The sequence below is a fragment of the Urocampus carinirostris genome, chromosome 12, assembly GCF_059441175.1.
Source record: "Urocampus carinirostris isolate Australia breed hairy pipefish chromosome 12, RoL_Ucar_1.0, whole genome shotgun sequence".
NCBI classification, from domain to species: Eukaryota; Metazoa; Chordata; class Actinopteri; order Syngnathiformes; family Syngnathidae; genus Urocampus; species Urocampus carinirostris.
In genome coordinates, this window is record NC_142360.1 from 40,664,546 (window position 1) to 40,692,050 (window position 27,505).

General features: G+C 40.1%; 1 protein-coding gene and 32 non-coding genes across 38 annotated transcripts in view; all 33 read right to left on the reverse strand.

Annotated features, from left to right (window-relative positions):
- The window catches only part of elovl1b (ELOVL fatty acid elongase 1b), a 48,208-nt gene extending 29,327 nt beyond the window's left edge, over positions 1-18,881 (reverse strand). For 2 of the 6 annotated variants that reach the window (XM_088350514.1, XM_088350511.1), the window contains exon 1: positions 18,696-18,881. The gene's annotated coding sequence lies outside the window, so the exon portion shown is untranslated. Of the gene's footprint in view, positions 1-18,687 lie in introns of all 6 variants that reach the window. The other 4 variants (XM_088350513.1, XM_088350510.1, XM_088350512.1 and 1 more) reach the window with 2 other exon arrangements.
- A 906-nt stretch (positions 18,882-19,787) lies between these two features.
- trnap-ugg (transfer RNA proline (anticodon UGG)) lies at positions 19,788-19,859 on the reverse strand. The gene has a single exon. It is a non-coding gene; the product is annotated as a tRNA-Pro (tRNA).
- Positions 19,860-20,193: 334 nt separating this feature from the next.
- On the reverse strand, positions 20,194-20,265 carry trnap-ugg (transfer RNA proline (anticodon UGG)). The gene has a single exon. It is a non-coding gene; the product is annotated as a tRNA-Pro (tRNA).
- A 326-nt stretch (positions 20,266-20,591) lies between these two features.
- On the reverse strand, positions 20,592-20,663 carry trnap-ugg (transfer RNA proline (anticodon UGG)). Its single transcript has one exon. It is a non-coding gene; the product is annotated as a tRNA-Pro (tRNA).
- A 131-nt stretch (positions 20,664-20,794) lies between these two features.
- trnap-ugg (transfer RNA proline (anticodon UGG)) lies at positions 20,795-20,866 on the reverse strand. The gene has a single exon. It is a non-coding gene; the product is annotated as a tRNA-Pro (tRNA).
- Positions 20,867-20,989: 123 nt separating this feature from the next.
- Positions 20,990-21,061, reverse strand: trnap-ugg (transfer RNA proline (anticodon UGG)). Its single transcript has one exon. It is a non-coding gene; the product is annotated as a tRNA-Pro (tRNA).
- Positions 21,062-21,192: 131 nt separating this feature from the next.
- trnap-ugg (transfer RNA proline (anticodon UGG)) lies at positions 21,193-21,264 on the reverse strand. Its single transcript has one exon. It is a non-coding gene; the product is annotated as a tRNA-Pro (tRNA).
- Positions 21,265-21,395: 131 nt separating this feature from the next.
- trnap-ugg (transfer RNA proline (anticodon UGG)) lies at positions 21,396-21,467 on the reverse strand. The gene has a single exon. It is a non-coding gene; the product is annotated as a tRNA-Pro (tRNA).
- A 131-nt stretch (positions 21,468-21,598) lies between these two features.
- Positions 21,599-21,670, reverse strand: trnap-agg (transfer RNA proline (anticodon AGG)). Its single transcript has one exon. It is a non-coding gene; the product is annotated as a tRNA-Pro (tRNA).
- Positions 21,671-21,801: 131 nt separating this feature from the next.
- trnap-ugg (transfer RNA proline (anticodon UGG)) lies at positions 21,802-21,873 on the reverse strand. The gene has a single exon. It is a non-coding gene; the product is annotated as a tRNA-Pro (tRNA).
- Positions 21,874-22,004: 131 nt separating this feature from the next.
- trnap-ugg (transfer RNA proline (anticodon UGG)) lies at positions 22,005-22,076 on the reverse strand. Its single transcript has one exon. It is a non-coding gene; the product is annotated as a tRNA-Pro (tRNA).
- A 326-nt stretch (positions 22,077-22,402) lies between these two features.
- On the reverse strand, positions 22,403-22,474 carry trnap-ugg (transfer RNA proline (anticodon UGG)). The gene has a single exon. It is a non-coding gene; the product is annotated as a tRNA-Pro (tRNA).
- Positions 22,475-22,800: 326 nt separating this feature from the next.
- Positions 22,801-22,872, reverse strand: trnap-ugg (transfer RNA proline (anticodon UGG)). The gene has a single exon. It is a non-coding gene; the product is annotated as a tRNA-Pro (tRNA).
- A 131-nt stretch (positions 22,873-23,003) lies between these two features.
- On the reverse strand, positions 23,004-23,075 carry trnap-ugg (transfer RNA proline (anticodon UGG)). Its single transcript has one exon. It is a non-coding gene; the product is annotated as a tRNA-Pro (tRNA).
- Positions 23,076-23,206: 131 nt separating this feature from the next.
- Positions 23,207-23,278, reverse strand: trnap-ugg (transfer RNA proline (anticodon UGG)). The gene has a single exon. It is a non-coding gene; the product is annotated as a tRNA-Pro (tRNA).
- A 131-nt stretch (positions 23,279-23,409) lies between these two features.
- Positions 23,410-23,481, reverse strand: trnap-ugg (transfer RNA proline (anticodon UGG)). Its single transcript has one exon. It is a non-coding gene; the product is annotated as a tRNA-Pro (tRNA).
- Positions 23,482-23,604: 123 nt separating this feature from the next.
- trnap-ugg (transfer RNA proline (anticodon UGG)) lies at positions 23,605-23,676 on the reverse strand. Its single transcript has one exon. It is a non-coding gene; the product is annotated as a tRNA-Pro (tRNA).
- Positions 23,677-23,807: 131 nt separating this feature from the next.
- trnap-ugg (transfer RNA proline (anticodon UGG)) lies at positions 23,808-23,879 on the reverse strand. The gene has a single exon. It is a non-coding gene; the product is annotated as a tRNA-Pro (tRNA).
- A 131-nt stretch (positions 23,880-24,010) lies between these two features.
- trnap-ugg (transfer RNA proline (anticodon UGG)) lies at positions 24,011-24,082 on the reverse strand. Its single transcript has one exon. It is a non-coding gene; the product is annotated as a tRNA-Pro (tRNA).
- A 521-nt stretch (positions 24,083-24,603) lies between these two features.
- trnap-ugg (transfer RNA proline (anticodon UGG)) lies at positions 24,604-24,675 on the reverse strand. The gene has a single exon. It is a non-coding gene; the product is annotated as a tRNA-Pro (tRNA).
- Positions 24,676-24,806: 131 nt separating this feature from the next.
- Positions 24,807-24,878, reverse strand: trnap-ugg (transfer RNA proline (anticodon UGG)). Its single transcript has one exon. It is a non-coding gene; the product is annotated as a tRNA-Pro (tRNA).
- Positions 24,879-25,009: 131 nt separating this feature from the next.
- trnap-ugg (transfer RNA proline (anticodon UGG)) lies at positions 25,010-25,081 on the reverse strand. Its single transcript has one exon. It is a non-coding gene; the product is annotated as a tRNA-Pro (tRNA).
- Positions 25,082-25,212: 131 nt separating this feature from the next.
- On the reverse strand, positions 25,213-25,284 carry trnap-ugg (transfer RNA proline (anticodon UGG)). The gene has a single exon. It is a non-coding gene; the product is annotated as a tRNA-Pro (tRNA).
- A 131-nt stretch (positions 25,285-25,415) lies between these two features.
- trnap-ugg (transfer RNA proline (anticodon UGG)) lies at positions 25,416-25,487 on the reverse strand. The gene has a single exon. It is a non-coding gene; the product is annotated as a tRNA-Pro (tRNA).
- Positions 25,488-25,610: 123 nt separating this feature from the next.
- On the reverse strand, positions 25,611-25,682 carry trnap-ugg (transfer RNA proline (anticodon UGG)). The gene has a single exon. It is a non-coding gene; the product is annotated as a tRNA-Pro (tRNA).
- A 131-nt stretch (positions 25,683-25,813) lies between these two features.
- Positions 25,814-25,885, reverse strand: trnap-ugg (transfer RNA proline (anticodon UGG)). Its single transcript has one exon. It is a non-coding gene; the product is annotated as a tRNA-Pro (tRNA).
- Positions 25,886-26,016: 131 nt separating this feature from the next.
- On the reverse strand, positions 26,017-26,088 carry trnap-ugg (transfer RNA proline (anticodon UGG)). The gene has a single exon. It is a non-coding gene; the product is annotated as a tRNA-Pro (tRNA).
- A 123-nt stretch (positions 26,089-26,211) lies between these two features.
- Positions 26,212-26,283, reverse strand: trnap-ugg (transfer RNA proline (anticodon UGG)). The gene has a single exon. It is a non-coding gene; the product is annotated as a tRNA-Pro (tRNA).
- A 326-nt stretch (positions 26,284-26,609) lies between these two features.
- Positions 26,610-26,681, reverse strand: trnap-ugg (transfer RNA proline (anticodon UGG)). The gene has a single exon. It is a non-coding gene; the product is annotated as a tRNA-Pro (tRNA).
- A 131-nt stretch (positions 26,682-26,812) lies between these two features.
- On the reverse strand, positions 26,813-26,884 carry trnap-ugg (transfer RNA proline (anticodon UGG)). The gene has a single exon. It is a non-coding gene; the product is annotated as a tRNA-Pro (tRNA).
- Positions 26,885-27,015: 131 nt separating this feature from the next.
- On the reverse strand, positions 27,016-27,087 carry trnap-ugg (transfer RNA proline (anticodon UGG)). The gene has a single exon. It is a non-coding gene; the product is annotated as a tRNA-Pro (tRNA).
- Positions 27,088-27,218: 131 nt separating this feature from the next.
- trnap-ugg (transfer RNA proline (anticodon UGG)) lies at positions 27,219-27,290 on the reverse strand. Its single transcript has one exon. It is a non-coding gene; the product is annotated as a tRNA-Pro (tRNA).
- Positions 27,291-27,413: 123 nt separating this feature from the next.
- Positions 27,414-27,485, reverse strand: trnap-ugg (transfer RNA proline (anticodon UGG)). The gene has a single exon. It is a non-coding gene; the product is annotated as a tRNA-Pro (tRNA).
- Positions 27,486-27,505: the final 20 nt, after the last annotated feature.

Below are 27,505 nucleotides of genomic sequence, written 5' to 3' on the forward strand. Positions count from 1 at the left end.
AGCCAATAAGAGAAAGCTAAAGAACTTCTTCGACCGTCTCCTGAGTACACTTAGTTCTTCTGTTCCAAAAAATAAATCAGCCTCCATGTGAAAGGCCTTCCTGGTCATTTTTCTCTCAAGAAACGGGCGTGCATAATGGTTTGATAAATGTAGGTCGTGTTTGGTTAATGGAGTTAGATAACTCATTTGGAAAATTTGGTAAACGGTACATTTTGATCATTAATTCCAACACCGGGAATAAGTCACAGCATATCACTTGTACGGTAGCTTAAACATTTTTGAATGAGAAAGTTAAAATAACAGTCTGGTACAGTCAAGAAAGCTGCAAAATAAGCAGCTTTGACAATCACACCATCGCTGGAATGACGATTTTGATCCCAAAAAAAATCAATCACCCATAATCTGGACACCATCGTCACCTTGCTCAACTGCTACCATCAAACCAGATAATCTTCCAGCAGCACGCAGTCAAATTCCAGGGACAAAATGTATCGCGGCTTCATCTTAATAACCCACAATGCATTGCCATCACCAGCAATATCCAGTTTAACAAATCAAAGTACTGTATTCAGGGTAAGTTCACCCTTTTTCATGGCCAAATTCAAGCACTTTTAAAAGACTTTCAAATCCAATTTTCCAGTACCATTAAAAATTCTGGTGTAAATCATGTATTATGCCAGGGGTGTCAAACTGGTTTTAGCCGGGGGCCACAAATGCTATAAAAAAAATCTCACGGGGGCCAGACTAGTAAGTTTAAGAGAAAGAGAGAGAGAGAAAAAGACAGAGTAAGAGAGAAAAAGGGAGCAAAATAGAGATATGAATGGAGAAGGGGGGAAATGAATAGAGAGAGAAAAAGAAAGTGAGAGAAAGATAAAAAGAATAAGAAATGAAACGACAGAAAGAAAAGGTCGGCAGGAGAAAGAAACAGTGAGGTGAGAGAGGTTGAAAAAGGGAAAGAAAGGGTGAGAAAAAGAAAAAATAGAGAATTAAAGTGTAAATTAGAGAGAGAAAATAGAACGAGAGCAAGACAGAGAAAAAGAAAGAGTTAGAGAGAATTAGAGAAAAGAGAAAAAGAGAGAGTGAACAGGAGAAAGAAAAAGAGGGAGAAATAAATAAAGGAGTCAGAGAGAAATGGAGAAATACTACAATTGTTTCGCGAGTGTTAACTGGCTTTGGTGACATCCGGTGGAATTATTTAAAACTACAGCTCATTTTCCTCTTGCACTTCTCTCACCGTTGTCTTGTGGGCCGGATTTAAACCATTGGTGGGCCTGATCTTCAATTCTTAATCTAGTATGTGAATTTATTTTTAGATTCAGTCTATATTGCAAATACATTTGTGGATCTCAACGATTTCTGTAAATATTTTTCAGACAAATAAAAAGAGAAAAAGTGAGAGAGGGGGAAAGAGAGAAAGAAATCCAAAGATAGAAGAGGGAACCAAGAGAGAGAGAAAAGGAAAAAAGTGAGAACAAAAGAAATTTAAAAAAAAAAGAAAAAAAAAAAAAAGAAAAAAAAATGGGGACACAGAGACAGACAGAGACAGACAGACACAGAGAAATATATAAAAGTACAGCGTTAACGAGAGGCTCCTGGCTTTGGCAACATCAAGTGGACATATTTCTACCTGCATCTTGTTTTTCTCTTGCACTTCCCTCAGCGTTGTCTTGCGGGCCGGATTCAATCCCTTAGCAGGCCTGATGCGGCCCGCCTGTTTGACACCCCTGGTTTAGGGGAAGCATACCTGTCCTGTAGGGGATGACGCTTCCTAGTACAACGCGATACAAACCAATGCCATCTGCTGTTAACCACAAGAGAATAGGAACTGCAATGGCAAAACTAAGCTACCAGAGATCAATGTTGGCGTCATTTTTAAGCAGACTTTCTAAATAACATGGCAACAATTCTAAGCATTTAAACGCACTTTGCCCCTATTCAAGCACTTTACAATGCTTGAAAACATTCAAGCACCTGTAAAAATCCCGTCTCTGGCTTGGCTTAGAAATTACATCACTGGGTGTGTACTCGAGTACAGGTGTTTGGGTAGCCGCCATGCTAACAATTATCAAAATTACGACACACTTAAAGCAACTCTATGAAAACACATGAGGTCATTGGAACCTTTATGGACATTTTTTTTTGTTCTGGAGCTTGGGCACAGATCTCAGTTCTCGTTGCACCCTGTGAAATACTTTGGACCACACGGGGTAAAATTCATGCTCGTCGAACTCCTGACCCCAAAGTAAAGCCGATAGTAATTTGCATAAACTAATTAGAAGCACACTAGATTACTTAAGTACTCTAAATCCAGGTTGCCAAATTCTCTAAGAATTCAAACCATGCACTTGCAAGTGGTTTAACACTTAGCTGGTATGTTTTTTGAAAACCAACGTGGAAAAAATGGCAAGAATAATGTTTTGAACACAAGCAAAAACCAAAAAAAAACCCTGGAGAGTACAAAACACGAAGGTGCAACCTGAGACGGAGCCAAAGTCGAAATGAGGCTAGCAAGCTGGTGTTATCCTGCGTCGTTTGCAACTCAATGTCAACAAAACTTGCTCTGCCGCTTTGAAAGGTGACGCTACACGCAGAGAAAGATAACAAATAAAAACTACAGCAACAAGTAAAACAACTTGTTTACGAAGAGCCGTACTATAAATCGTTTTACAAATTCGGGATTTTTTAAGTCATGAAGATGCAGAAAAGAAGGGGGCCAAGTACTGAACCCTGGGGAACACCTTGAAACATTAAATACAGAAGGTATATACTTCGCTCACACATTTGCATAAGAATAAGGTGCATAGATAGATAGATAGATAGATAGATACTTTATTCATCCCCTAAGGGAAATTCACATTTCCAGCAGCATCCCTGAGCTGAGAACAATACAATAATAAAGCCAAAAGAAAACAATATACAAATACCCAGTGTGACGTGCAAATGCCCACTTTAGCATGTTATATAGATTAACTAAATAGTGCTACACATAATGCAGTAAGATCCAATGTAGGTGGTGTGGTTTAATTCATAACAACCAAGTTATTCATGTGATTTTCAAAATAATGAAGTACTGATTAAATAAGTACAATGCTGCCTAATTTGCCAAGGGACTTACCGTTTTAGTGCAAGTGAACGACTGCAGTCCAAAATTCATAGGTCCAATTTTAAACTACAGTCTACTCTCATGGCGTTACACCAACAGACCCCACATTGGCTCTACGTCTCTAATAAGCTTCCATTTAAAAATGATTCTTTAAATGACCTATTTTCCCCGTTAAGACACTACGAAAACCCACAGACCAAACTGTAAAACACCTGCCAGCCAAGCACCCAGAACTATTTGATTGGGCGAGCGGGTCTCTTCACGCATGTCACACTCCCCCACAAAAAAAAGTGTATCCTTTTTGTTTGCAGTCTTGTGACATTTTTACAGAGGAACTCTGCTCGCACCTTGTTGTGAAACCATTATTTACGACAGTAATGACGGTAAAAACGAGCATCAATGATTTTAAGTAAATGCGGGCAAAGACAAATTTTATTAGTACCTCTACTTATGAAAGTTTCAGGTTATGAAGTACCTGGACGGGAAAATATTGCCTTTAGTTACAAAAGCGTTACAGGATATAAAGTCCGATAAACAGTAAGCGTTGCCAATATCTGCTCCTAAAGTTTCCCGAACAAAAACTGGCTATCGCTTGAGATCTGCCTGGGAACCTGGTGCAAATGTGTTATGCCAGTATGCTCTTTGGGTCAAAGTTCAAAGATGAGGAGGGGGGGATGTTCCGGCAAGATGGCGCAGGAGGAGGATGCAGCTATTGTTCCATTAGCCCAAATTAAAGAGTTTAGCAAAATTCCATGAAGTCTCTAAATTTCTGGAAAGGAATCACCCGGAACAAGTGTTGACAAGTCGGGCTATCGCTTATTATGATGTCTGCCTCGTGCATTTCAGACAGATTGGGAAAGATAGACGTCATTGGATCAGTTTTTCAGGAAAAGCGAGGCAAAAAGGTAAATGAATATTTTGTTAGTTTCCTTTATACTCTGATTTTTATGTGACATGCCTCTTGTTTTATGTTTATTGTGCAGTAATTTAATTTTAACAAGCATTTGTTTTAAGTCATGATGCTCTTTTAGGATTAAAATATCATTCTGTAGTTTTGTAGAGCTTGGAACAGATTAAATCATTTACATTGAAGGATTTTATACATTTGACTATAAAGGATTTCACATGATTGAAAACAAGTTACATTTATTGAGCAAGATTTTCACCGAGTGGGCTTTAGTTCAATGACAGGACAGGCAGTTCGAAATGCATATTTAGTCTAGGGAATTTTGATAACAGGAATCTTGACGGTTGACGCAGGCGTTGTTTTGAGGAAGCCAGACATCAAGACGCTCGTCTATGAGATTGTGAAGCCCACGTTGGGCTTCCTTGGCACGCCCATGGGAGGAGCCGGCACACCATTATGCGGGGAGAAGATGGCCAATAGGAGAAAGCTAAATGACTTTAGAGAAAGGCTTCCCAGAGACTCAAAAAAACACCAATTCGTCCGTTTTCGATGGAGTACACTTAGTTAAAATGTTAATGAAATTAAATCTGCTCCTGTGTGGAAATGCAGGTCTCTTGTCAATCTTTTCCATCAAGAAACGAGCGCGCAGGTGAATGTAGGTTGTGTTTGGTTAATGGAGTCAAATAACTAATTGGAACAATTTAGTAAACGGTACATTTTGATAGTTAATTCCAACAACATTCAAAATGAGTCTACTAACAAAGTTTACGAAGCTACTCCTGGAACAAATTCAATTCTTAGAGATAGTGTTTTCATTTGCCCGCGTCCTAGATGCATCATTTTTGCTGGGGGTGCATAGTCTCAAATCAACGTGCGTCCCCGGGACGCAACCTTTTTGCCACAAAATTGTCATTATTACCCGATGACTTTTTTTTTTTTTTAACAAAGATTTTACTGCACTTCAAACTTTTCTTCCGGCAGATCCGCCATTGTTGTTTTTGTCTCGCGGTTCGAGTTTTCGTCCGCACGCCGATCTCGGCCAACGAGATCTCGTTGTGTAGTGAAAGGAAGTCCGTCTTTTTTTAGAGAACCGGCTTTTTTGGCTCAACTCATTAAAAAGAGCCGACTCTCCAATGGCTCACTTGCTCTGATGATTGATATTACGAATTAAGTTGTATAAGAAAAAAAGGAAGTATAAAAGGAGAACATGAAAAAAAGACAGGTTTGTGGTTATCCCTTTAATCTGTATATTACCAACAATAATTTGATGCAGAAAATGAATTCATTATTTGATGATTAAAACTGAATGAATATATAGATTTATATTATATTATTTGTCGCCGATTTACAATTTCAACCTGGATAACACTCAATTTTGGGGAGCCATACATCTCTGTTGGGACCCATAGATTTTTCAGCATGAGAGTCAAATGAACACTGGAGGTACCACTGTATATTTGTTGATATGGGACACAAGCTCATGATATCATTTCCTAGATGGTCAAATTATCAAACCGTCTAAAAATATATGGTGTGATTTTGATGGGAAAAAAAGAAATAAAATCTTTTATGGCTCAAAAACGGTCGCCGAGCCCAGCTTTAAAGCGTCTCCCGAGAAAACAACTACTAAGTATCCAAGAGAAGTAGTTTACTGTTACACGGCCTCCATGAATTCCGTGGAATGTTGCGTGACTAGCTTGATGTCAGTCACGTTCATGTGCTTTTGTGTCCCGTGTTTGGGTGATGGTCTGTAGTTCCGGGAGGGAGCTCGACTGGGATGACTACACCCACCCCCTCCATATCTTGTTCAGATCTTCGGACAAGGGCAACCTTTCACCTCTAAAGATCTTCTTTTCCCCATGCCACACCTTTCCGTCCACTCTCACCTCTCCGGTAACTTTCCCGTTTGCAGCAACAGAAAGTGCAAGCTTGATCTTTATGAATGAGCTCAGAGGCGAAAGTGAAGAAACTGCCTTTGGGCAGCTCCGAGTCGATTAGCACGACGGCATTGATCGGTTTGTATGCAACTAAACCGAAAGTGAAGCTTATCTTACTTTACAGCAGTATTAGATTGCAGGACAAAGTTGAACTGCAAGTTTAACACCATCTGCACTGTTTAAGGGCAAATTTTCCAATTTTTTCGAGCAATAAAAATAAAAAAAATGTATGAATGAATGAAAACTTTATTCGAACATTAAAATAAAAACAAAACAAAAACATTAACTCAACAAAATAACGTGACATAATATGTTCGAAAAGGGGCAGTAAGAAGCAAATGTTTATACTCCCTACCCCTTCATTTTCCCTATTAAATATACCAATGATTTAACAACAATTGTAATAATATTCATAAACTTATGATATAACAATAGCAGCAATAACACAAAGTTACTATTCCCAAACCCTCGTATCACTCATACCCCATTTTCTTCATCTCTGTATTCCGCCTCTGTATTTAAATTTGAACAAGTGAATCGTTGGACATCGTTTGATCTCGTCTTGTAAATTGTTCCAAAGTTTGACTCCACACACAGACATACTTTTCCTAGTGGTTCTCACCTTTGGGATTATCAATTCACTACAGCCCCTTAAATCATAATTTCCCTCTTTCCGAGTGAATCGTTTTTGGATGTTTTCTGGCACTATGTTTTTGTTGACCTTAAATAGCAGTTGTGCAGTGAAAAATTTGACTAAATCATCTCATTTTAATCATTTAGACTGCAGGAATAAAATATGAGTATGATCTCTCTCCTCTCTATATATACTTTATCGAAACCAAAGATGAAACCTTTTTTAACAGGCCCAAGCATTCTTTTAACACAGGGGTGGGCAACTATTTGGAGTCGGGGGCTGCATTGGGGGTTTGAAAATGTGGGTGATTCTGGAGACGGATCCGATGTTTTCATTTACAAATATACATACACATTTTTAAAAATATTTTCAGAATGAAATTGTCTTTGTCATCGATTACAACATAGCGTACATTGTTTACAACGAGATTGGATGGGTCCCCTTAAAATAAACTGAATATTACCTTTTTTCTAATAGCTTTATCTTAGCTCATCATTACATAAAGTAATGATTGTAAAATGACCGACAGAAAATAGCACAACAGTAACAATATTATCTAAAAAAATATATACATTTTCAAGTCAAGATATAACCAGATCTGTAAGAGAAAATAAGTGTGAATGTCCTTTCATTTCTGTAATGCAATTCAATACAAAAACTAATGTCAAACATTTTTGATTCTTTCGAAAATTAAATGAAATACTGCAAGTCGTTTTAATATTGCTGAATATTCAGCAATATTATGAAAAAGCACAGGTTGCAAACCATTATATGCAACTATCAAAAGCCAAGCCATATTTTAGATGATTTGTAAAGAATACAGTATATATGTTATTTTAACTGCCACCTATGCATTTCACACAGCCTTCCCTGACCTTTTATTGTACATTGACTTAAAGCACAGTCAGTTAATATCTTTATTGCATTAAACTGAATACATGTAACTTGTAGTCAATCGTATAAAATCCTTTAAACCCAAAGAAAAGAAAAAAAAAACACATGAACTCATTTCTGCAGACGGTCCTGTACAACTTGTGATATAAGATTTGTTTTACTGGGTGACCTTAGTATCCAACTAACATGGTTTACTTCCGCGTATTCCTTAAAGTTACATAGACATACCACAGATCAATCAGCTCAAAAGACAGGGTAGAGGTATGTTCCCAAACTTATCTTCATGCATATCTGAGTAAACCCCACCCATGATCGTTGTAATCCTAAAAGGTAAAAAACAATGTACGCTTTCTTCCAAGAACAAGCAAGTCATGAGGGGACAAATGGGGAAAGTGCAAAACTAACCTGGTTGACTAGTTGTCTAACGCAATACTTTTGGTATGACTGGAAGCAAAAACATTCGTCACGTCTCCGGTGCGAGTACATGTTGGCATTTCCGAGCCGAGTGAACTTTGCTCCAATTATTTTAATGAGCGATACTTTGTTTCAAAACACGATGCAACTTTACTATGTTATTTACGCGGAAGTTGCGAAGATTAAATGTCCAAAAATGAAAATATGGACAAGCTTGCAAAGAAAAAAAAAAGGATTAAAGAGCTATCAATGATCAAAATATCTTACTTTCATTCCCTTCATCAAGAGTGAGTTTGTGAATCTTTAATAGTTACTTTTTTCAATACTTAATAGGTAATGAAATGAAATGATCTGCATTTCTATAGCGCTTTTCAAGTCAATGACTTCCCAAAGCGCTTTACAATGTGCTCCACATTTCCCAATAGCGGCCTTGCAGCCGTGTAAGGCGCTAACCTGCTTATTGTGGGCATAAGGGGTTCAGTGTCTTACCCGAGGACACTTTGACATGTAACACGGACGAGCCGGGATTCGAACTGGGATCCCTTTATCCCAAGACGAGCGCTCTACCTCCTGAGCTACGGCCGCCCCAAATAAATGATAATTCCACAAAGAAAAAAAATAAAATGTATAATAAATAACCCTCCCCCCAAGAACAAGTAAAAGCATCAAAATACAAAAGTAATTGCCAATAAAATAACAAAATACATTAAAAAATATCAAAAATTAAAGACAAAAACAAAATATATTAAATAACCAAATGGCAAAAAAACTCAAAACTTATATTTACCAAATGACAAAAAAAAAAAATAGATTACAAATAATTATCCAGTAATATAAAACACAGTACATTAATTTTACCAATAGTAAAGATTAAAAAAAATCCACCAATTCATCCGTTGTCTTTTGCTAATCAGCAGGGAAGCCCAGACCTCCCTATCCCATCATTTTTAAAATGAATATTTTTACAAAAATACATAGTTAAATTAAATCATTAAGCATGTAAGGTTAATTTTATTGGAATTGAATGGGTTAGTCCAAGAATTTTTACACAACGTGCCACACCTCCCCTCTCCAAGTACTCATTGCAAGCAAATAAGCATCGTGTATTAATACCTTTAGTCCAATAAAATAAAAAGGAAATACTGAGATAATGTTGGGGTCAAGACTTAAATACTCGAAAAGGTGAATAATCAGTTTAGTGAAAAGATATTGCTGTGTATATACACACAGCGTCTGAAACCCGTGAGAAAAAGTTAGTGGACCAAAGGGCAGACAACTCTGAGAAGTTGCCTGCCTCATTTTTCACAACCTGAAACACAATAAGACGACTCATCGCAAAAATAAAAAACCATTGTTGCAAAGTATTAAGGATTGATCATCAGAATATAGAGCAGAACAACACTTTCAAATGAAGTTTATTATAAATCTACTTCTAACATTGCATGTACTGGACTGTCTCAGAAAATGAGAATATTGTGATAAAGTTCTTTATTTTCTGTAATGCAATTAAAAAAACAAAAATGTCATACATTCTGGATTCATTACACATCAACTGAACTATTTCAAGCCTTTTATTATTTGAATATTGCTGAATTTGGCTTACAGCTTAAGAAAACTCAAAAATCCTATCTCAAAATATTAGAATATCATGAAAAAGTATACAAGTAGGCTATTCAACTAATCACCCGAATCATCTAATTAACTCGAAACACCTTGCGAGGTTTCCTGAGCCTTAAAAACACTCAGCTTGGTTCAGTAAACTAAATCACAAGTATGGGGAAGACTGCTGATCTGACTGCTGTCCAGAGGACCATCATTGATACCCTCCATCAGGAGGGTAAGACACAAAAAGAAATTTCTCAAAGAGCAGGCTGTTCACAGAGTGCAGTTTCAAAGCATATCCACAAAAAGTCTGTCGGAAGGGAAAAATGTGGCCGGAAACGCTGCACAACCAAGAGAGATGACCGCAGCCTTAACAAAATTGTGAAGAAGAGCCGCTTCCAGAATTTGGGGGAGCTTCAAAGACAGTGGGCTGAAGCTGGAGTCCAGGTATCAAAAGCCACAGTTCACAGACGTGTCCGGGAAATGGGCTACAATAGCCGTATTCCCGTGGTCGAGCCACTTCTGAACTCAAGACAACGGAAGAAGCGTCTGACTTGGGCTATGGAGAAGAAGCACTGGACAGTTGCAGAGTGGTCCAAAGTCCTCTTTTCAGACGAAAGCAAGTTTTGCATTTCATTTGGAAGTCAAGGCGCCAGAGTCTGGAGAAAGGCTGGAGAGGAGCAAAATCCGAGTTGCTTGAAATCCAGTGTGAAGTTCCCACAGTCAGCAATGGTTTGGGGAGCCATGTCAGCTGCTGGTGTTGGTCCACTGTGTTTCATCAAGTCCAGAGTAAATGCAACTGTGTACCAAGAGATTTTAGAGCACTACATGCTTCCATCTGCTGAAAAGCTCTATGGAGATGAGGATTTCATTTTCCAGCATGATCTGGCACCTGCCCACAGTGCCAAAACCACCAGTAACTGGTGCACTGACCATGGCATCACTGTCCTTGATTGGCCTGCTAATTCCCCTGACCTGAACCCCATCGAGAATTTGTGGGGTATAGTTAAGAAGAAGATGAAAGACACCAGACCTACAAATGCAAATGAGCTGAAGGCCGCTATCGAAGCATCCTGGGCATCAATAACACCTCAGCGATGCCACAGGCTGATTGCCTCCATGCCATGCCGGATTGATGCAGTAATCCCTGCAAAAGGATTCCCAACCAAGTACTGAGTGCATCGATGGACATTTTCAAATGTTTGATTTAGTTTTGCTGTTATAAAATTATTTTTTACTTGGTCTGAGGAAGTATTCTAATATTTTGAGATAGGATTTTTGAGTTTTCTTAAGCTGTAAGCCAAATTCAGCAATATTCAAATAATAAAAGGCTTGAAATAGTTCAGTTGATGTGTAATGAATCCAGAATGTATGACATTTTTGTTTTTTTAATTGCATTACAGAAAATAAAGAACTTTGTAACAATATTCTAATTTTCTGAGACAGTCCAGTATATGACAATCTTCTTTCCATGATGCTTTTGATGTACTTTTACTTTTAGTAGCGTCATCCCTTTTGTTAGCTTCTTTTGAATCTTGTGGGGCTGAGGTTTTGGCTTAATTCCTCACCACTTCTCCATTTTTCTTGTGTTCTCTGTGCGTCTACTTTGGAAAATGATATGAAAATGCGCGACCTTTTAAGGCTCGGGAGAGTCCGGAAGTTATTCAATGCAGGCTTCTGATTGGGTGCCGAGTATGCAAATTGCCAAACGAACCTCAAACTGAACGAAGATTTTGAAATCGGAATAAAGCTAACAATTGATTTGAAAAAAAATATTTTGTTTTTTTTCTCTGTTAAAGTTGTGGGCCACCCGGGTGGAGTACTTTGTACGCCCGACGTAAAAGATGCATGCCCCGGGCGTCCGGGCAGACCTTATTTCAGACACTGATATATTCTATGTATATAACATATTTTTCACCCATGGATCATCAACTCCCATTAAGATTAAATACGTTCCCTCTTTAAAAGCATAAAACATTCTCAGGTTGATTGCAGTTCCTTAGAGACCAGATTTTAATTAAAAGATTACCAATTGCAATTTAAATATACAAAAAATTGCAAAAGGACACTCACAGGCTAAGTAAACACAGGATTGCAGTGCTCAGACTTCCTGTCACAGGAAATTGCGGCGAGTCACAGTTCTAGGAAAGTTTCTGATTCAAACACCAAGTATTACTGCGTTGGAAACATACGTCGGCCTGGAGAGGGATGGGTCCCATCAAGCTGTACTTGCCCAAGACCAACACAGGAAATGGTGCTCAAGGATTACCGGTGTACTGGACCATCAATAACCGTTGACATCAAGTTATGGACTTGTTGGTCGGTTCTTACTGCGCGTTATCATTGAAACTCAGGTTTATGGAGTCCTGTTATAAATTTACTTTTACCATTTCAGATTCAGATTCAGATCTACTTTATTGTCATTCTAGTACACGTGTATACAGAACGAAATGTCGATACATCTGACCCGCACAGTTTCCTCGAATGTACAGATATAAGTAAAAGTTGTATTGTATTATGGCTACGTATAGTATTTTACCATACCATAGTGCCGATAGTGCAAGAGGATCTTAAATTTCTCACAACTAAATCATAATATTTGCGTCTTAATTTTATGGTTTATTTGCATCTTAGTTTATTATTGAGTTCTTTGATATAAATTAATGGTGATAATACATAAATGTCCTTAATAATGACATAATATGTATTAAGTGCATCATATGTAATACTTAGTATATGTACCACAGAAGATGGTTTAGTGCTACAATGGCAGCTTTGGTTTAATTCTCTCTCTTCTGAGGGGCCCAGTTAGTTAAATTAATATATTTAGAATGTCAGGGGTAAGGTTTACATGTTTATATACTAGTAAGTACAAAATTAATGTTTGTATTTCACAGAAAAGTATTCAGTCATATTAGTTTATTCCAAGAGCTTGTGGTGTAAAACTGAGTATATTATATTTTCAGACCAGCCCAGTTTGCATGAGCGACTTCTCGGTGTAAGGGAGATGCTTTAACTATGTTCTGCTATATATATACATATATATATATGTGTGTACGTACACCATCACCATAAAAACAACCAATCCAACCATCCATCCATCCAAACCAAACTGAACTGAACTTTCTCAAACTAATGAAGGATTTTATACATTTTACTATAAAGGATTTCATAAGATTAAATACAAGTTAAATTTATCGAGTGCAATGAAGATTTTCACTGAGTGAGCTTTAGGTCACGCCCTTCCAAATTCGGAATGCTTTGGCTGGGGAATTTTGATAACGGGACTCTGACGAAGGACATCAGGCATTGTTTTGATAAGCGCTCTGCTGTTAGGAGTTTTTCAGACATTGAGGCGAGGGGGTGGACCCCACGTGGGGGTTTTCCTGACACGCCCCTGGGCCGGCACACCAGTTTGCGGAAAAAAAAACGCGGTCCGGGAGAAAGAAGAGAAGATCGAGAGAGAAGGCTTGTCGGAGACTTGAGCGACACAAATTCGGTTAACTCGATGGAGTTCACTTAGCTAAATTATTTTAGAAATTAAATCTGCCCCCGTATGGAAATGCCGGTCTTTTGTCCATATGTTCCCATCAAGAAACAAGCTCGCATTGTTAGGAGAATGCAGGTCGTGTTTGGTTTATGGAGTCAGATAACTCATTCGGACAATTTGGTAAACGCTACATTTTTAATAATATTAATTCCCAACACCAACCACCCAACCCCATGTACACCACTGACTCCAACACAGCTACAAACGAGCTGTATTTGACTTTTGATGAAAATGCAAAATAGAAGAATTTAAAAGAAGTTAGGAATACTTGAAGTTTCAACCTGGCACGCATGCTCAGAATGTATTATATAAAGGTCACCTCGCCTTTACAACTCTACAAAGTAAATAGCAAGAGCGTGGGGTGTGGTATCACCCTAGAACAAAGAGTTGAAAGCTATCATATTATCTCATCTCATGCCAACAAACCAAAAGATGTTCACTTATCATGCTTAACTTGTTAACGTTCCCGTAAAATTGGCCTCATATCCCAAGCGAAGACGTGCCTAAAAGAAATTGAACCTGTTCTTAAACCATTGGGACATTTCCAAAAGTGTCCATGTTTACAACACCAAAACCTTTACAAATGTGTATTTGGCTTTGGCTAATCTTTTAGACATTGTGAAAGAGTTGTAAACAATTGACTTCTTTCCAGAAGTCAATGAATGATTGCACACACATAATAACGGCGCGGATAAATGACTCACAAATAATTTCGGATCAGATTTTAATACACCCCTGGAAAATAAGTTTGTTGGGAATTTATTGGCTAGCCGATGTGTCAATCTAATCTGTTACTACTCGCTGAATATATTCCGACCAACGACCTGTATAAGCTAATGGGGTTTCTCGGACCGTGAAAAAAAGCCTGCTACTGGCAGAGAGTGGTGTCAATCAAAATATTTGAGGCCACCGTCAAGATTGAAAATAAGAGGCTTGTAAAATTATTCCCAAAAGGGAGTTTTAGAGCAAAAAAAAAATGAATACGACATGGAACGTCCAACAAAGCGGATATGCTTTTCGGAGCTTTAGATAAAAGGTAGTAGGAAAAATGTATCTTTCACATTTGCATGTATTTATATTTATTGCCAAGTTATTTGACAACCCCTTGTATTTTGTATGAGTTTTCCATCAAACAGTCTATTGTTTTGTGCATTATTTTTCCATCGGTCCAAAACTTGTATATTTGAACAATGGAGGACATTTAAAATGTGTTTTTAAAAAATCAGATTCATCGAAAGAAAAACCGACCGATTCATCGATTATTAGTTGCAGCCCTAATCTCCACTAGAGTCTAAGTACGTCCATTAAAAAGTGGTGCTACTTAAAGGCTCCAATCAACTACAGCGATCTAATACAGTAAATTCCGGACTATAAGCCGCTACTTTTTTCCCCAACATTTCAACCCTGGTTTACCGTGCTTACTACAAGTACGGCATATTTTTTTAACAGAGCTGTTTGCTGTGTCGCGAGCGTGTTCCTAGTAGCGTTTTGCTACCCTTCACAGGCACGGTTTGGGATGAAAGTTATAATATTATTTTTAAAGCTTTGAAAACTCTCTCGGTGTACCGTCTTTCTTTGTAAATATGTGTAACCATGTATAATATGTATTTGCAACTGTATATTTTTGTCATTTATTTTAGAAACTTATTCCGATATGTTTTGTACGAGCAAATGAGAAAGGAGGGGCGGGGCAAACGCGGGCTGACGGGAAGTGGAGTAAAGGTGAGACGTGTGTGGATGCGGCCGACAATAGTGGATGAATATTTTTCCCACCCTTACCTTTGGAAATATACACTTTTTTCCTTGGATTACTTTCAACAAGCACCTGGACTCTGCAGGTCTGCATTAAATGTTGAGTACCGGTATCATTTTCCGTTCATTTTGACGGCTGTGTTTTTTGGACTGTATCGGGTATGGGTTAATTTCGTGTTTGTATTGCGTTTTTTCAATGTCGGCGTATGCGGCTAATACACGGGTGCGGCTTGTGTATGTACAAAATCGTTTTTTTCCCCCAAAATGTGGTGGGTGCGGCTTATAATCAGGTGCGCTCTATAGTCCGGAATTGACGGGAGTTAACAAAATTCACAAGCATACAAGGTTTTTCAACAGGTGAAGGAGGGCGAGCTGGATTTACCCGGAGGCGCTGAGTTTTTTTTCAATTCGGGAAAAAAAATCTATAGTGTTCCCTTTTACAAGGGACCAAAATTGTCAGTATTCTTTAAACAGTTCCAGAAAAAACATTCAATTGACTTGGATTATGTCTTAGATCATAGGTGTCAAACAGGCGGCCCGCGGGCCAGATCAGGCCTGCTAAGGGATGGAATCTGGCCCGCGAGACAACACTCAGAGAAGCGCAAGAGAAAAACAAGCTGCAGGTTGAAATATGTCCACTTGATGTTGCCAAAGAAAGGTTCCTCTCATAAAGACACTATACTTGTATTTCTTTTTCTCTCTTTCTTTTTCACCCCCTTTCTCCCACTCTGTCTCTGTCTCTCACTCCCTGTGTCTATTTTTCTCTTTGTTGCTTTTTGTCTCTTTCTCTGTGTCTTTTAACCTCTTTTGCTCTAACTTCCTCTTTTTGCCTTTTCTCCCTTTTCTCCTTCTCTCTTCATACCCTTTGCACTCTCTTTTCTCTCCTTCTGTCATTCTATTTCTCTTTGGATTTCATTCTTCCTGTCCCCGTCTTTCCCCCCTCTCTCACGACTTTTTATCTTTTGTTTCTCACGCTCTTTTCTTTGTCCCGCCCTCTCTCCTTTTCCATCACTCTCTTATTTCTTTATCTCTTTTTCTTTCTCTTTAATCTACTCGTCCGGCCCCCGACAGAATGTATGTTCTGTCCTGTGGCCCCCAGAGTTAAAATGAGTTTGACACCCCTGTCTTGGATTGAGATTTTAGGCCAATTTTAAACTGATGATGAAACAGTGGACTTAAATCTTTACTGTACCATGGAAAATAGTTTGAAGAGTTAAAATTAAATGACTTTTTCTACATCATCTAAATCCCTGGTGGTGCAGTGGTTAGAAATTCGGCCTTCTCACCGCCCCGAGTCGGGTTCGATTCCCTTTGTATCCAATCTTGTGTTCAGCGGAATTTCTCGACTGATCAATCATTGCTCAAATACAATATTACACTACCGTTAAAACCTTGTGTGTAGCGTGGACTCAAAAATTGAGCTCTTCTGTGGGTAAAATATGCGTTGTATACGATCTAGCCAAAAACATACAATTTTAAAATCTAAAATAAGGCAGTTTCTATTTATCTCTGAGCGTCCTGGTGATTGCTGAACACCATTTTAAATGCATTAGCTATTTACAAGACTAGGGGTTGCTCAATGAAACACCCTGGGGCTTTAAGGTTAGGGTTACTGTGACAGTTGAGTGTGTAAACTAGGATTTGCATAACCGAACCCGGCGGGGCTAAAATTAAAATAACGACACCAAATAAAAAAAGGAAACCCGACAGTTATGTTTACATAGTTCCCAAACTGCATGAGCCACTCTTAGACGGCTGAGAGTTGCGTTTTAAGGACACAAAATGAGGAAAAAGTACATTTTCAAGACATCCAATTCCAATAATTTTAGTGAAAAGTACATATTGGTGTTAGTAATCAAAACTACCTCTTTTAAAAAACTATCAAAAGTATTATGTATGGAAGCACTGGAATGCCAACATACTATAAATAGAAACTTCCTTTGGGAATAAAACATTTTTGAATAGCAGGCAATAATGTAATCTGGTTATTCATTTTTACAAAGTCACGTTTTTTTAATCACATGAAGTCTTACACAATTGCTCTTTAAGGTCAAGAAAAACAGTGCCAGAAAACATCCAAATTCATTCAGAAAGAGGGAAGTTATAAGTTAAGGGGATGTCGTGAAATGCGAACGAAAACCATTGCCAAGAGCACAACGTAGCAGTAAGATGCCAGACATATTACACATTACATTTTCTGAACCGAACCAAAACGCACTATATTACTTTTGAGAAGGAGAAATAAGAAAAAAAATGAAAAATGAAAAAGACAAAGACAAAGAAAATCGAAGTTTGCATTTTCCCCTCTCTTTTTCTGTAATTCCTTTTTTCCAGTTTCTCTTTTTTGCCTCGTCTTCCACTAGATAGATAGATAGATAGATAGATAGATAGATACTTTGTTCATCCCCGAAGGGAAATTCACATTTCCAGCAGCATCCCTGAGCTGAGAACAATCGAGAACAATCGAAAATAACACGGGAGCTGCTGGAGTGGCTGCCATTCGTGACGGCGCCGGAAGAAAAGATTCAATTTGAATCATGTACAAACAAACAAACAAAATATTCATGTTTCAATAAGTGGAGTGTTAATAAAATATTTCTGATACTGATATAACCAGATAAAACTAATTTTAAGTTACCTGTCCAAATGAATGTTGTGCCATCTCACCTTTCCCACTCTCTCTCCTGCAGTTGACTTGCTGCTGCTCGCTCCTGAAACTAATACTTACCTCTTTGTGTATTGCCTGCATATGGCGACACCCTCTTTCAGCTTGTCTGTCAGAACCTTGATCTCCTCAGTTTATGAAGATGATTTTGATCATGTCTGTCAGAACCTTGATCTTTAATTACTTAGTTTTTGGAATAAAATTGTAAATATTGTCATAACAAATTAGGGTACATTATGGCAACAATGTCAAATTTTTACAAGCACGTTACCAAAAATCTAAGTACCCTTTAATCATTGAAAACCTTACATTAAAACTCATGAAATTTCAAGGAAGACTACACATAGTCATTTCTACTTTTCACTGAGAGAGAAACAACAGAGAGAAGAAAAAAAAAAATCGAGAAGACACAGAATATAAAAAAACGAGAACGAGAGAAGAAAAAAAAAAAAGACAGAACACCAAAACCGAGAAAGCAAGAGAACAAGAGATAGAGAAGAGCAAGAGTACAAAAGATAGAAAAAAAATGAAACAAGACAGTGAGCGAGCACGTGGACGAGAGGAAGAAAAGAAAAAAGGGAGGGTGCAAAAGAAAAAAAGCAAGAGACAGAAAGAAAGAAGCAGGAGCGAGAGAGGAGAAAGAGTGAAAGAAACCAAAGGAAAGAGAGATGGAGAGATAGAGAGCAAAGATAAGAGTGGGATAGCGAAATAAGGAAAAATAAAGAGCAAATAAGAAAAAGGGAGGTAGGGAAAGAGGAAGAGGAGAGAATGAAAAAGTGAAAGCGAGAGATATTCTTTAAAATTCATTTGATAAAACAGATTTCCCTTTATGTCTGAGAAAGGCAGGGTAAATGTGACAAAAAAGCTGCTTTTCACTCCCATTCCAACTAGTTTTTACTTGCACTCCACACAACAGCGCCCTCTGGTGGACAAATGTAAACAATTGTCCCTTTAAGAACAATGGAATAGTTGATCAGCCCTCAGCCCATTCGGTCCCACCTCTGTGCTGATAGAACATTCGAGAAACAGCGATTTCAAACGAGGAGCGCGTGTCAGGTAATAAATACAAATATGGAGATAATCACAGATGTAAAAGATTTATATATATATAAAAAACAAACACACAAAATGAAGTTTTGCCCACTCAAAAAAGTTTCAATCGACCGCAGCGCGAAAATGACGTCACAGCAATCACGCTTAATGGACATTTTGGAATTGTTGTTACTTACTTACTCACTCTGTGTAGAAGGAGACAATAATGTTGTAGAAAGACAGTGGAGAAAAGTGACAACTTAGGCAGCAAGAGTGTTTCGAAGATTATCAAATGGGCTCCAAATTGCTCATTTCCGCGTCAATCTTTGAAGGCGAAGAGAGAGGCCAGCCACGGTTTTGACCGCCACTCACCAGGGGGGCGGAGTCTCATCACTGGCCACTCTTTATTAGTCGCATGGTTTCTACGTCATCGACTGATAGCTTCAGGGTCAATTAAGAAAAATGGCAATTTCATTAGCTCGTTATTCAAGTGAAGGCATGTTTTGTGTTACTATTTGGAGTGGTAGGTTCAAATAAGGGGCCAAGGGGCCAATTCTGGAGACTTCTCCAATGTTCTCACTTATTCATAAAAAAAAAAAAAAAAGTAAGAGAAATAGACACAGAATATAAAATAAACACAAGAGAACGAGAGAGAACAGAAAAGACAGAATATCAAAAGAGCAAGAGATAGGAGATTTTTTTTAAATAGTACAATGGAAAAAAAGACATAAAAAAAGAAACAAGACAGACAGTGAGGAAGTGCGTGGACGAGAGGAAAAAAAGAAAAGAAAGGAAGGGTACAATAGAGAGAGAAAGCAAGAAAAAGAAATAAAGTCAAGTTGAAGAACTTTTGGCATACATCACACAGTGTCACATAGATAGTACACCAAAAGAGTTACTCTAAGGAGGGCTAATATGGGAATTGAAACCAGGACCTCTGAGACCCAAATAGAGAATCATGCCACTGGACCAACAAGCCATGTCTAGATATGAAATAAGTTCTGGAAAAGAATCTGTCTCTGAAACAGGGCTCCAAAATCAAGATGAAAAAATTTGGGATCCATCACACCTTGACCATACACCGCAAGAGGCACTCTCAGGAGGGCTTGTCTGGGAATTGAACTCGGGACCTCTCACACCCAAAGCGAGAATCATGCCACTAGACCAACAAGCCATGTCAAGATATAAAACAAGTTTTGGAAAAAAATCTGTCTCTGAAACAGGGCTCCAAAATCAAGATGAAAAATTTTGGGATCCATCACACCTTGACCATACACCACAAGAGTCACTGTAAGGAGGGCTTGTCTGGGAATTGAACCCAGGACCTCTCACACCCAAAGCGAGAATCATGCCACTAGACCAACAAGCCATGTCTAGATATGAAATAAGTTCTGGAAAAGAATCTGTCTCTGAAACAGGGCTCCAAAATCAAGTTGAAGACATTTGAGATCCATCAAACCTTAACACAGTGACCGTACATCACAGGAGTTACTCTCAGGAGGGCTTGTCTGGGAATTGAACCCAGGACCTCTCCCCCCCAAAGCGAGAATCATGCCACTAGACCAACAAGCCATGTCTAGATTTGAAATAAGTTCTGGAAAAGAATATGTCTCTGAAACAGGGCTCCAAAATCAAGATGAAGACATTTGAGAACCATCACACCTTGACACAGTGACCGTACATCACAAGAGTCACTGTCAGGAGGGCTTGTCTGGGAATTGAACCCAGGACCTCTCACACCCAAAGCGAGAATCATGCCACTAGACCAAGAAGCCATGTCTAGAGATGAAATAAGTTCTGGAAAATTATCTGTCTCTGAAACAGGGCTCCAAAATCAAGATGAAAAAATTTGGGATCCATCACACCTTGACCATACACCGCAAGAGTCACTCTCAGGAGGGCTTGTCTGGGAATTGAACCCAGGACCTCTCACACCCAATGCAAGAATCATGCCACTAGACCAGCAAGCCATGTCTAAATATGAAATAAGTTCTGGAAAAGAATCTGTTTCTGAAACAGGGCTCCAAATTCAAGTTGAACAAATTTGGGATCCATCACACCTTGACACAGTGACCGTACATCACAGGAATTACTCTCAGCAGGGCTTGTCTGGGAATTGAACCCAGGACCTCTCACACCCAAAGCGAGAATCATGCCACTAGACCAACAAGCCATGTCTAGATATGAAATAAGTTCTGGAAAAGAATCTGTCTCTGAAACAGGGCTCCAAAATCAAGATGAAGATATTTGAGATCCATCACACCTTGACACAGTGACCGTACATCACAGGAGTTACTCTCAGGAGGGCTTGTCTGGGAATTGAACCCAGGACCTCTCACACCCAAAGCGAGAATCATGCCACTAGACCAACAAGCCATGTCTAGATATAAAATAAGTTCTGGAAAAGAATCTGTCTCTGAAACAGGGCTACAAAATCAAGATGAAAAAATTTGGGATCCATCACACCTTGACCATACACCGCAAGAGTCACTCTCAGGAGGGCTTGTCTGGGAATTGAACCCAGGACCTCTCACACCCAAAGCGAGAATCATGCCACTAGACCAACAAGCCATGTCTAGATATGAAATAAGTTCTGGAAAAGAATATGTCCCTGAAACAGGGCTCCAAAATCAAGATGAAGACATTTGAGAACCATCACACCTTGACACAGTGACCGTACATCACAAGAGTCACTGTCAGGAGGGCTTGTCTGGGAATTGAACCCAGGACCTCTCACACCCAAAGCGAGAATCATGCCACTAGACCAAGAAGCCATGTCAAGATATAAAACAAGTTTTGGAAAATAATATGTCTCTGAAACAGGGCTCCAAAATCAAGATGAAAGAATCTGAGATCCATCACACCTTGACACAGTGACCGTACATCACAAGAGTCACTGTCAGGAGGGCTTGTCTGGGAATTGAACCCAGGACCTCTCACACCCAAAGCGAGAATCATGCCACTAGACCAACAAGCCATGTCTAGATATGAAATAAGTTTTGGAAAATAATATGTCTCTGAAACAGGGCTCCAAAATCAAGATGAAGACATTTGAGATCCATCACACCTTGACACAGTGACCGTACATCACAGGAGTTACTCTCAGGAGGGCTTGTCTGGGAATTGAACCCAGGACCTCTCACACCCTAAGCGAGAATCATGCCACTAGACTGACAAGCCATGTCAAGATATAAAACAAGTTTTGGAAAATAATATGTCTCTGAAACAGGGCTCCAAAATCAAGATGAAAGAATCTGAGATCCATCACACCTTGACACAGTGACCGTACATCACAAGAGTCACTGTCAGGAGGGCTTGTCTGGGAATTGAACCCAGGACCTCTCACACCCAAAGCGAGAATCATGCCACTAGACCAACAAGCCATGTCTAGATATGAAATAAGTTCTGGAAAAGAATATGTCTCTGAAACAGGGCTCCAAAATCAAGATGAAAAAATTTGGGATCCATCACACCTTGACACAGTGACCGTACTTCACAGGAGTTACTCTCAGGAGGGCTTGTCTGGGAATTGAACCCAGGACCTCTCACACCCAAAGCGAGAATCATGCCACTAGACCAACAAGCCATGTGTAGATATGAAATAAGTTCTGGAAAAGAATCTGTCTCTGAAACAGGGCTCCAAAATCAAGATGAAAAAATTTGGGATCCATCACACCTTGACCATACACCGCAAGAGTCACTCTCAGGAGGGCTTGTCTGGGAATTGAACCCAGGACCTCTCACACCCAATGCAAGAATCATGCCACTAGACCAACAAGCCATGTCTAAATATGAAATAAGTTCTGGAAAAGAATCTGTTTCTGAAACAGGGCTCCAAAATCAAGTTGAACAAATTTGGGATCCATCACACCTTGACACAGTGACCGTACATCACAGGAGTTACTCTCAGGAGGGCTTGTCTGGGAATTGAACCCAGGACCTCTCACACCCAAAGCGAGAATCATGCCACTAGACCAACAAGCCATGTCTAGATATGAAATAAGTTCTGGAAAAGAATCTGTCTCTGAAACAGGGCTCCAAAATCAAGATGAAGACATCTGAGATCCATCACACCTTGACCATACACCGCAAGAGTCACTCTCAGGAGGGCTTGTCTGGGAATTGAACCCAGGACCTCTCAGACCCAAAGCGAGAATCGTGCCACTAGACCAACAAGCCATGTCAAGATATAAAACAAGTTTTGGAAAATAATATGTCTCTGAAACAGGGCTCCAAAATCAAGATGAAGACATCTGAGATCCATCACACCTTGACACAGTGACCGTACATCACAAGAGTCACTGTCAGGAGGGCTTGTCTGGGAATTGAACCCAGGACCTCTCACACCCAAAGCGAGAATCATGCCACTAGACCAACAAGCCATGTCTAGATATGAAATAAGTTCTGGAAAAGAATCTGTCTCTTAAACAGGGCTCCAAAATCAAGATGAAGACATTTGAGATCCATCACACCTTGACACAGTGACCGTACATCACAGGAGTTACTCTCAGGAGGGCTTGTCTGGGAATTGAACCCAGGACCTCTCACACCCAAAGCGAGAATCATGCCACTAGACCAACAAGCCATGTCTAGATATGAAATAAGTTCTGGAAAAGAATCTGTCTCTGAAACAGGGCTCCGAAATCAAGATGAAGACATTTGAGATCCATCACACCTTGACACAGTGACCGTACAACACAGGAGTTACTCTCAGGAGGGCTTGTCTGGGAATTGAACCCAGGACCTCTCACACCCAAAGCGAGAATCATGCCACTAGACCAACAAGCCATGTCTAGATATGAAATAAGTTCTGGAAAAGAATCTGTCTCTGAAACAGGGCTCCAAAATCAAGATGAAGACATTTGAGATCCATCACACCTTGACACAGTGACCGTACATCACAGGAGTTACTCTCAGGAGGGCTTGTCTGGGAATTGAACCCAGCACCTCTCACACCCAAAGCGAGAATCATGCCACTAGACCAACAAGCCATGTCTAGATATGAAATAAGTTCTGGAAAAGAATCTGTCTCTGAAACAGGGCTCCAAAATCAAGATGAAGACATCTGAGATCCATCACACCTTGACCATACACCGCAAGAGTCACTCTCAGGAGGGCTTGTCTGGGAATTGAACCCAGGACCTCTCACACCCAAAGCGAGAATCTTGCCACTAGACCAACAAGCCATGTCTAGATATGAAATAAGTTCTGGAAAAGAATCTGTCTCTTAAACAGGGCTCCAAAATCAAGATGAAGACATTTGAGATCCATCACACCTTGACACAGTGACCGTACATCACAGGAGTTACTCTCAGGAGGGCTTGTCTGGGAATTGAACCCAGGACCTCTCACACCCAAAGCGAGAATCGTGCCACTAGACCAACAAGCCATGTCTAGATATGAAATAAGTTCTGGAAAAGAATCTGTCTCTGAAACAGGGCTCCAAAATCAAGATGAAGACATTTGAGATCCATCACACCTTGACACAGTGACCGTACATCACAGGAGTTACTCTCAGGAGGGCTTGTCTGGGAATTGAACCCAGGACCTCTCACACCCAAAGCGAGAATCATGCCACTAGACCAACAAGCCATGTCTAGATATGAAATAAGTTCTGGAAAATAATATGTCTCTGAAACAGGGCTCCAAAATCAAGATGAAGACATCTGAGATCCATCACACCTTGACCATACACCGCAAGAGCCACTCTCAGGAGGGCTTGTCTGGGAATTGAACCCAGGACCTCTCAGACCCAAAGCGAGAATCGTGCCACTAGACCAACAAGCCATGTCAAGATATAAAACAAGTTTTGGAAAATAATATGTCTCTGAAACAGGGCTCCAAAATCAAGATGAAAAAATTTGGGATCCATCACACCTTGACCATACACCGCAAGAGTCACTCTCAGGAGGGCTTGTCTGGGAATTGAACCCAGGACCTCTCACACCCAATGCAAGAATCATGCCACTAGACCAACAAGCCATGTCTAGATATGAAATAAGTTCTGGAAAAGAATCTGTCTCTGAAACAGGGCTCCAAAATCAAGATGAAGACATCTGAGATCCATCACACCTTGACACAGTGACCGTACATCATAGGAGTTACTCTCAGGAGGGCTTGTCTGGGAATTGAACCCAGGACCTCTCACACCCAAAGCGAGAATCGTGCCACTAGACCAACAAGCCATGTCTAGATATGAAATAAGTTCTGGAAAAGAATCTGTCTCTGAAACAGGGCTCCAAAATCAAGATGAAGACATTTGAGATCCATCACACCTTGACACAGTGACCGTACATCATAGGAGTTACTCTCAGGAGGGCTTGTCTGGGAATTGAACCCAGGACCTCTCACACCCAAAGCGAGAATCATGCCACTAGACCAACAAGCCATGTCTAGATATGAAATAAGTTCTGGAAAATAATATGTCTCTGAAACAGGGCTCCAAAATCAAGATGAAGACATCTGAGATCCATCACACCTTGACACAGTGACCGTACATCACAAGAGTCACTGTCAGGAGGGCTTGTCTGGGAATTGAACCCAGGACCTCTCACACCCAAAGCGAGAATCATGCCACTAGACCAACAAGCCATGTCTAGATATGAAATAAGTTCTGGAAAAGAATCTGTCTCTTAAACAGGGCTCCAAAATCAAGATGAAGACATTTGAGATCCATCACACCTTGACACAGTGACCGTACATCATAGGAGTTACTCTCAGGAGGGCTTGTCTGGGAATTGAACCCAGGACCTCTCACACCCAAAGCGAGAATCATGCCACTAGACCAACAAGCCATGTCTAGATATGAAATAAGTTCTGGAAAAGAATCTGTCTCTGAAACAGGGCTCCGAAATCAAGATGAAGACATTTGAGATCCATCACACCTTGACACAGTGACCGTACAACACAGGAGTTACTCTCAGGAGGGCTTGTCTGGGAATTGAACCCAGGACCTCTCACACCCAAAGCGAGAATCATGCCACTAGACCAACAAGCCATGTCTAGATATGAAATAAGTTCTGGAAAAGAATCTGTCTCTGAAACAGGGCTCCAAAATCAAGATGAAGACATCTGAGATCCATCACACCTTGACCATACACCGCAAGAGTCACTCTCAGGAGGGCTTGTCTGGGAATTGAACCCAGGACCTCTCACACCCAAAGCGAGAATCTTGCCACTAGACCAACAAGCCATGTCTAGATATGAAATAAGTTCTGGAAAAGAATCTGTCTCTTAAACAGGGCTCCAAAATCAAGATGAAGACATTTGAGATCCATCACACCTTGACACAGTGACCGTACATCACAGGAGTTACTCTCAGGAGGGCTTGTCTGGGAATTGAACCCAGGACCTCTCACACCCAAAGCGAGAATCGTGCCACTAGACCAACAAGCCATGTCTAGATATGAAATAAGTTCTGGAAAAGAATCTGTCTCTGAAACAGGGCTCCAAAATCAAGATGAAGACATTTGAGATCCATCACACCTTGACACAGTGACCGTACATCACAGGAGTTACTCTCAGGAGGGCTTGTCTGGGAATTGAACCCAGGACCTCTCACACCCAAAGCGAGAATCATGCCACTAGACCAACAAGCCATGTCTAGATATGAAATAAGTTCTGGAAAAGAATCTGTCTCTGAAACAGGGCTCCAAAATCAAGATGAAGACATCTGAGATCCATCACACCTTGACCATACACCGCAAGAGTCACTCTCAGGAGGGCTTGTCTGGGAATTGAACCCAGGACCTCTCACACCCAAAGCGAGAATCATGCCACTAGACCAACAAGCCATGTCTAGATATGAAATAAGTTCTGGAAAAGAATCTGTCTCTGAAACAGGGCTCCAAAATCAAGATGAAGACATCTGAGATCCATCACACCTTGACCATACACCGCAAGAGTCACTCTCAGGAGTGATTGTCTGGGAATTGAACCCAGGACCTCTCACACCCAAAGCGAGAATCGTGCCACTAGACCAACAAGCCATGTCAAGATATAAAACAAGTTTTGGAAAATAATATGTCTCTGAAACAGGGCTCCAAAATCAAGATGAAGACATCTGAGATCCATCACACCTTGACACAGTGACCGTACATCACAAGAGTCACTGTCAGGAGGGCTTGTCTGGGAATTGAACCCAGGACCTCTCACACCCAAAGCGAGAATCATGCCACTAGACCAACAAGCCATGTCTAGATATGAAATAAGTTCTGGAAAAGAATCTGTCTCTGAAACAGGGCTCCAAAATCAAGATGAAGACATTTGAGATCCATCACACCTTGACACAGTGACCGTACATCACAAGAGTCACTGTCAGGAGGGCTTGTCTGGGAATTGAACCCAGGACCTCTCACACCCAAAGCAAGAATCATGCCACTAGACCAACAAGCCATGTCTAGATATGAAATAAGTTCTGGAAAAGAATCTGTCTCTGAAACAGGGCTCCAAAATCAAGATGAAGACATTTGAGATCCATCACACCTTGACACAGTGACCGTACAACACAGGAGTTACTCTCAGGAGGGCTTGTCTGGGAATTGAACCCAGGACCTCTCACACCCAAAGCGAGAATCATGCCACTAGACCAACAAGCCATGTCTAGATATGAAATAAGTTCTGGAAAAGAATCTGTCTCTGAAACAGGGCTCCAAAATCAAGATGAAGACATTTGAGATCCATCACACCTTGACACAGTGACCGTACATCACAAGAGTCACTGTCAGGAGGGCTTGTCTGGGAATTGAACCCAGGACCTCTCACACCCAAAGCGAGAATCATGCCACTAGACCAACAAGCCAAGACTAGATATGAAATAAGTTCTGGAAAAGAATCTGTCTCTGAAACAGGGCTCCAAAATCAAGATGAAGACATTTGAGATCCATCACACCTTGACTATACACCACAAGAGTCACTCTCAGCAGGGCTTGTCTGGGAATTGAACCCAGGACCTCTCACACCCAAAGCGAGAATCATGCCACTAGACCAACAAGCCACGTCTAGATAAAAAAAAAG